This window comes from Girardinichthys multiradiatus, chromosome 2, assembly GCF_021462225.1.
Source record: "Girardinichthys multiradiatus isolate DD_20200921_A chromosome 2, DD_fGirMul_XY1, whole genome shotgun sequence".
In the NCBI taxonomy this organism is placed as follows: Eukaryota; Metazoa; Chordata; class Actinopteri; order Cyprinodontiformes; family Goodeidae; genus Girardinichthys; species Girardinichthys multiradiatus.
In genome coordinates this window covers 21613282-21621964 of record NC_061795.1, presented here as the reverse complement: position 1 = coordinate 21621964, position 8683 = coordinate 21613282, and positions in this window count along the sequence as shown.

Here is an 8683-nt window from a genome sequence, read left to right as displayed (position 1 = left end):
GAGCTAAATATTTTACAATTCTGGAAGAAACTGTGGAAGAGGCTGCAAATGACTTGGAACTTCCTAGCAGGATCATGACCTGCCTAAACATACTGCCAGAGGTACAGTGAAACTGTTTAAATCAGAGGACATTCAAGTCCACGGCACCCTTGCAAAACTCTACTCTTAAACATTGCTTTTCACATGTGCTTTTCATCCAGCCTGAACTCAAGGTATTTTGCAAAAAACAAATTCTGAAAAGGTTTTTATACTTTTTAATAAAACACGGCTTGTAAGAAATAATTTCTATCCTTCTCAATAAGTAATGGAAAAAATGTTTATTAGCATTACAGCAACCAGCCCCCTTATAATTGTTGAACAGCATTTTGCCTGTTTTCACTGGTATTCTTTAACATTCATGTTAAATTATGAGCTGTTGAAGTAGGAAGGTTTCCTCACCATTACTCTAATCTTAATGTCCTGTCGCAGATTCTTATATTTATGTTGACACCTGTTGTCTAAAGGGCTTTGTGATGTTTTACAGACTTTCTAAACATCAAGCCTTTTACAAATTGTTAGATATTCTTTTTAGATAACAATGAGAAAAATAATTTCCAGTCACTAATACATTGTTTGATTGCTACATGTTTTTAGGTGTTTCAAAAAGGTTGCCCAATTCCTAAATCCTTTTTTTTAATCTGGAAAATTGCTGTGTAGCAATTTACCCATGACCTCCTGTTTCCCTGACAAGTGTATAAAGTCTAAAGACGTGTTTCTGGGCCTCAACTCTCAACAGCATTCCTCTCATTTAGCAAAACACGTAAACTGACGGCGAAAAAATGTAAGTAAAATGTAAAAATAAGCTGTCAGGTCTCTTGGCTTTTTCTCATGTGGGCCACATGTCTGCATGAAAGCTAACGTTTGTTTGCTGGAACACTCTTACAAGGTGGACGGCATGTGTTTTTCCTGGTATGTGTTGAACAAACACAGACCAATTACACTGAGCTACCTGGTCCGTCAAGCTATGACCAGATATTTTCCTTAGGATGATTTCCAGAAGCTTTGGAGGAAAGTCTTCAAAAACAAACGGGGTCAGATAAATTATTTTCAGCTAATTTTTTGCAGTATATCATACCTTTTAGATTTTTTTTTTTTGTACCGTGTCCTGTCCGGCAGAGAAGCACTTAGAATTGTTGTCTGAGTGCCAGGAAAAAGCCCAACAGATTTTCTTTCACAAGTGGAGCATTACAGCTAACGCTTTAAAGCTCTGTGTGATATTAATAAAAAGATACTTTATTAGAAACTGCTTTGGGATTATTTCAGTTGTTACGGACACGGAGACAGAAATGGAAAGGAAAAAAAGCATGAAGCATGAAAGAGAGAAATGGGGAGCAAAAAGGAAAAGGGGAGAGAAGGAGAATAGAATGGAGGAAAGAAAGAAGGATGAAGAGAATCCAAGAAAACACCCTGCTTGCTTCTACACCTGCAGAAATATTCATATTACCAGCCTTTTTACCGAAAGGTGCACGGTCCTTATGAATGCAAAATGTATTTAGTGGTAAATGCTTGTCAATATAGAACATTTGTGTATCTGTTAACAACTGAATCTAAACACCTGTAGGTGTGAGTGTCTGAGTGTGAGCGCACATGTGCATACAAGGTTTCTCCATAAAAATATGCAATAGTGAGTGTGAGGAGCCACAGACCTGCCCCCTGGATCCGGGACAAATACGGAGGAGGTCCAAGCCACAGACATCCAAAGGCCCCCCAGAGCACAGGAACCCCAGGAGAACCACCACCGGGACTACTGCAACCCCCCCCAGAAAGGAGCAGGGGAAAATCCCAGGGGAACCACCCAGCAGCCACAGTGCAGAAGCCCCAGGGAGCTGCAGCCATCCAGGCCCCAGCAGATCCAGCCATGGACCCAGAGACCCGAGACCCCAGGACATATCACTCCCCAAGCAGAGCCCCGCCCGAGCCCAGGGGTCCTGGCCCGGGCAAGCAGCCACCAGGAGTAAGCCAGCACACACCAAAGCACCCAGCCCCAGATACCGAGAAACACAAGTACACCGGCGGGCAGAGATACCAACCACTGGCAGGTAGTGTGGCAGTTTAGGCCCCCACATTCGATGGAGGCCTAAACTGATCCAGGAGAGGGAGCAGCCCAAGAAAAAACAGGCACACACAATCACACATTCCCACCCTCATGCGTACACATAAAAACACTCAAACCCACGCACCCAATGTAAAGACAAACAACAATGGACGTCGTACACTCACTCACACTCCCCATACATACTCTATACTCCCAGGTCCAGGTGCCGATACCCCTTAGGGACAACCAGCCCCCGGACCCGAGGTGGTCCCCTTCCCTCCAGGGGTGGCGACAGGCAGACCGCCCCACCACCTGAACCTGGTCTGGGCTAGCCCGGTCTCATGCCTGAACCTGAGCGACCCCGGCCCAGACCCCGACCCACTGTCCTGACCGCAGTACCCAACCACCCCCCATCCTCTGCCGGGGAGAGGGCCATGTACAAAAGAGAGGTCTACATGGTCCAAACAAGTCCACCAACCAGAGCCGCCACAGAATTAAATGGTCCCAACCCCCAATGAGTTCCGATTCCAACCCCATGAGCACTCCACCCCCAATGAACCCGACATGAATTACCTCGCTGGGCCACCCCCAACCAGGATACAGATATTGAACACATGCCCCTGAACCTAAACACCATTAATCCCCCCACAGCACATGGGCACACTCCCACAGGAGAGCTTCATCCCCTAAAGGCCGACGAAGCAACACCCACACACAGCCCATTTGTTTTCTTTTTTTTTTCTTATGTGATGAGAATGAGATTATTTTACCTCTCATCACAGCTTTCCCTGCCTCCCCGAGAACAGAAGTTGATGTCCCTGAGAGGTCATTAAAATCCAAATATGAAGTCCACTCTTCTTTAAAATATTTGATAAATTCTTCATCCTTAAGCAATGATGTATTAAACCTCCAGTTTTTGCTTTGTGGGTTTTCTTTCTTATTTACTAGAGTTAAGGAGACAGGAGCATGATCGCTGACAGCTATAGGGTGTACAGGTCCTTCTCAAAATATTAGCATATTGTGATAAAGTTCATTATTTTCCATAATGTCATAATGAAAATTTAACATTCATATATTTTAGATTCATTGCACACTAACTGAAATATTTCAGGTCTTTTATTGTCTTAATATGGATGATTTTGGCATACAGCTCATGGAAACCCAAAATTCCTATCTCACAAAATTAGCATATCATTAAAAGGGTCTCTAAACGAGCTATGAACCTAATCATCTGAATCCATGAGTTAACTCTAAACACCTGCAAAAGATTCCTGAGGCCTTTAAAACTCCCAGCCTGGTTCGTCACTCAAAACCCCAATCATGGGTAAGACTGCCGACCTGACTGCTGTCCAGAAGGCCACTATTTACACCCTCAAGCAAGAGGGTAAGACACAGAAAGAAATTTCTGAACGAATAGGCTGTTCCCAGAGTGCTGTATCAAGGCACCTCAGTGGGAAGTCTGTGGGAAGGAAAAAGTGTGGCAGAAAACGCTGCACAACGAGAAGAGGTGACCGGACCCTGAGGAAGATTGTGGAGAAGGGCCGATTCCAGACCTTGGAGGACCTGCGGAAGCAGTGGACTGAGTCTGGAGTAGAAACATCCAGAGCCACCGTGCACAGGCGTGTGCAGGAAATGGGCTACAGGTGCCGCATTCCCCAGGTCAAGCCACTTTTGAACCAGAAACAGCGGCAGAAGCGCCTGACCTGGGCTACAGAGAAGCAGCACTGGACTGTTGCTCAGTGGTCCAAAGTACTTTTTTCGGATGAAAGCAAATTCTGCATGTCATTCGGAAATCAAGGTGCCAGAGTCTGGAGGAAGACTGGGGAGAAGGAAATGCCAAAATGCCAGAAGTCCAGTGTCAAGTACCCACAGTTAGCGATGGTCTGGGGTGCCGTGTCAGCTGCTGGTGTTGGTCCACTGTGTTTTATCAAGGGCAGGGTCAATGCAGCTAGCTATCAGGAGATTTTGGAGCACTTCATGCTTCCATCTGCTGAAAAGCTTTATGGAGATGAAGATTTCATTTTTCAGCACGACCTGGCACCTGCTCACAGTGCCAAAACCACTGGTAAATGGTTTACTGACCATGGTATCACTGTGCTCAATTGGCCTGCCAACTCTCCTGACCTGAACCCCATAGAGAATCTGTGGGATATTGTGAAGAGAACGTTGAGAGACTCAAGACCCAACACTCTGGATGAGCTAAAGGCCGCTATCGAAGCATCCTGGGCCTCCATAAGACCTCAGCAGTGCCACAGGCTGATTGCCTCCATGCCACGCTGCATTGAAGCAGTCATTTCTGCAAAAGGATTCCCGACCAAGTATTGAGTGCATAACTGTACATGATTATTTGAAGGTTGACGTTTTTTGTATTAAAAACACTTTTCTTTTATTGGTCGGATGAAATATGCTAATTTTGTGAGATAGGAATTTTGGGTTTTCATGAGCTGTATGCCAAAATCATCCGTATTAAGACAATAAAAGACCTGAAATATTTCAGTTAGTGTGCAATGGATGTAAAATATATGAATGTTAAATTTTCATCATGACATTATGGAAAATAATGAACTTCATCACAATATGCTAATTTTTTGAGAAGGACCTGTATATCAGTGTCTGAAATGTCAGTCAACAACGAGCTGCTGACTAAGAAATAATCCAAATGGGAGTAAGAGTGATGGACATGTGAGAAGAAAGTATATTCTCTGTAATTAGGGTGAAGAGATCGCCATGCATTGCAAAGTCCGTAATCACTCATGTACTGTTTAACCATATTTATTGATTGCCAACTGCGCTGAGTCCCTGTTGTGGTCAACCTGTCTAATTCTTCATTTAGACCAAAGTTGAGATCGCCCTCAAGAAGAAGTGAGCAATCCAAGTGTTTAGATAGTGCAGAAAAAAAAAGAATGGAAGAATGGGGGATCATCAACATTAGGGGCATATATACTGACAATACATATCTTTTGGTTATGTATAGATATTTTCATTATTATATATCCACCCTCTGGATCTGTACAGTGTCTAATACTGTAAAATTAACATTTTTGTGGATTAAGATTGCTACTTCAATTTGCCTAGAATTGTAGCAGGCAGAAAACCAATTGGGAAACTCATGTGATTTAAGATCATTTGCAGCTGTGGCAGATTTATGAATCTCTTGTAATAAGACGTGTGCCTGTAGTCTTTTAAGCTGATTAAATTTTTTTTTTTACTTTTCCTCTCTGGCACTGGGTCCATGCACATTCGATGTGACAAACCTTAGTGTACTCATAGTTGTGCATGTGTCGCTAAAGTTGGACAACGCATGTCACCACAGAAACGGATAGACCCAAGTAATCATAGTTACTGCTTTGGGTTGCCTGATATGAAGTCCAGAAGCAGAGACATAGCAGAGAAAATGACAGAAATTTAGGAAGGTGCTGGGGGTAAGAGGGGGTGAGAGACATAAGGCTAAATACCTTATATCTCTCATACCTTTTAGTTTTAAAGATGTGTGCTATGTCTCATTCCAGCTGACATGTGTTGTATGGAATAAAAGTGCAGCTCCAAGCTATTTGAACCTTATTTTTGTTCCTTTTCATCTGTGAATGTTCTGGAAACACTATATTTATGCCATGATAAATGAAGCAGATTAACATTAAACAAGCATGCCTTGTAAAAATATGAGTATAGTTGTGTGCTTTCAGTCAGTGTTAGACTAGTACTGCTTCTGTTTTATGTAAAATAAAAACATATTTCATAGACATTCCGGTAAGGAGAGTAAGTATCTTGACTCTCCAGAATATGCATGTCATACAATACAAACAAAAAAATAAATACACAAATAATACATCATAAATAGGAAAAGCATGTCCAAATCAGCATGAAAAAATTCACAAACTGCAAAGTAAAAGACAAAAAAAAAGATGTATCAAAATGTTTTTCTACAGTTTGAAACGTCCATTAATCCATTTTCTATACCAGGGTTAGGGTTAATCCTTAATAATGAATATAGGATTGGGGTGTTGCTGGAGCATCTCCTTGGATTCAGTAGGTGGAAGGCCAAGACATCCTGGACAGGCTACCAGGACACTGCAGGGCCAACACAGAGACACACATGACAAACAACCATGGACACAAACACTCAACTGCAATTTAGGGTTATACAGTAACATAACCTGGATTTTTCTGGACTGTTTGAGGAAACCAGGGGACCTGTTCATAACCTAAACCTTGAGCCCCACTCAAGATTTGAACCAGCAATCTACCAGCTCTAATCCAACCACCTGGTGCCCCATTTTTTTAAAGACTGGTTTCTGTGTACTACTCTTGAGCGATTAATATGCAACCTTTGGTAGACACCAGCAGTAGTGATATCAGCTACGTGCCTCAAAACACACACAAAAAACCCTCATACTAAAATAATCCCTTTGAGTAAATTCTGTTAAATATTTTTTCACGTTGCTGCTTTTAAATCAGTTCAGTGTTGTCATTATTTTCTTGCCTTTGTTTTCTCTAGCTGGTGCTTGCAGCTCCTCTGGTTTAATTCTACTAGTGACCAAACATTTTAAAGTTCATGAAACAGGAATTCTTAAAACCCAGACTGAGATTTATTAAACCATTAATCTACGTGATAACATTAAAAGAAACATCTTTGTTTCTCTTGTCTTGACTACCTTTGAATTCAAAAAGCACAATAAACGCAATTTGTGGACCAGTCAAACATCACATATTTTACTAACTGAAATATTTTGTACTGAATATATATTAATTAAAACATTGTTTGTATTTGTGACATTTTCACTTTTGTAAAAAAAAAAAAAGCAGAACAGGGACATTCTTTGTTTTTCCAAAAAATATTACTAACATTCAGGAAGTCAGGAAGCTGGTGATCCACTGACAAGTGGAGGTTGGCGCTGTGAGCTGGGTGACCTTCTGGTGGAGGGTGTTTGGATTAATGGTGTTAAAGGCCAAGCTGAAGTCCACAAACAGGATCCTGGATGAAGTGTAATCCCAAATAGAATACATCATCAGCCGATCTGTTTACCCGGTAGGGGGTCCAGCAGGGGGCCTATGATGTCTTTCAGATGCCTCAACACCAGTCGCTCAAAGGATTTCATGACCACAGCCGTCAGGGCAACACGTCCTGTAGTCATTTAAACCTGTTATGGTGTGTTTCCTGGGAACTGGGATGATGGTGTATAGCTTGAAGCAGGAACCTCACCTAGCTTCAGAGCCTTGTTGGATGGATGGATGGGTGGATGAGTGGATGGATCATAGTTAGAACTGTTTTGGTAAATTAGGACTCTAGGACTTTGCCTATCAGAAAGCCAGTGTTTGAAATATATTTTTGTCTAGTACTAAAGTTGCATGTCTGTGTGTTTGTTATAGTTTGCATAATAATTTACTATATTTGGACATGTGCCTTCATGCAGTGTCTTGTTCGGACACACTGCATTGCTGTCTGGCATTTCCGGAAAATCAAGGGTGTTATTTACCAACAAGCAAAGTGGAAAGGAAAAGGCTAAGCCGAGCTTCACCTTATTTATAATACTACTACCTGAGTGTTTCTTGTTTTACTCTATTTCATTAGGAATATTTGAAAAATCAGTAAAAAAAAAAATCAACAAAGAAACCTGCAGCCATGTAGAATACGTTTCCAGCTTTCACCTTGTTGACCAGTTCTCTTTACTTAACAACTAGCATGTGAAGAAAAAAGGATGTTTGTTGATTCCTCAGATACCATGCCTAGAAGGCTCATGCTCTGCAGGCTCACATTCAACTGTGTACGCATGTCTGTGTACATGATGGCAGTGTCTGTGTATGTGCAGGGATGGGTGTCCATCCATAGCACCTCAGTGGAAACGTGGCTGCAAGCCAAACACTGCCCATGAGGGCCAGTAAACACTCTGTGATGGATCTCCTTCTATGCACTCATGTCCCAAACACAATGTAAACTTGTTTCCGTCACTCCATTCAGTCACTCAGTCTCCTGTTTTTCCTTCTGTTGCACATGAATTCAACTCAGAGTCGCATCGCATTTGAGGTAGAGTACAGACATCTATCAGTTAATGACTGCGTACATCCTTTGCATCTCATAATAGTTTCTGCAAGGTTTCTGTTATTGTTGCATGTCTAAGATGCTCAAAAGTTATTGAAAGGCCCTGCTGGCTGGATTTTAAAACTAAGAGGAAACTTTTTCTTTTGATTATTCTTTAAATTATCCAACAATGAAGAGTAAAATACAATTGCAAACTCACCACTATATGGCCAATCACCTAAACTAACAGGCAAGGTGAGCATTTATCAGAGGAGCAGCCAAGAGAGGTAGGTGGATAATCTGATGACAGGACAACTTTAATCATGCACTTCACAAATCTGGTCTTTATGGAAAAGTGGCAAGAAGAAAGGAGCTATTGGAAAAATGCCAGACGTCCTTTTTGCATGTTGCCACAAGCCATGTAGGGCAGAGATTAAACAAGTAGAAGAAGGTGCTCTGGTCAGGTGAGACAAAATTTTTTTACCTTTAAGCCTATAAACATAATGTTTTATTTGACAAAAGAAAATACACACCAAAAACACACCATCACTACAGTGACAAAAAATGTGGTGGCAGCATCATGCTGTGGGTTT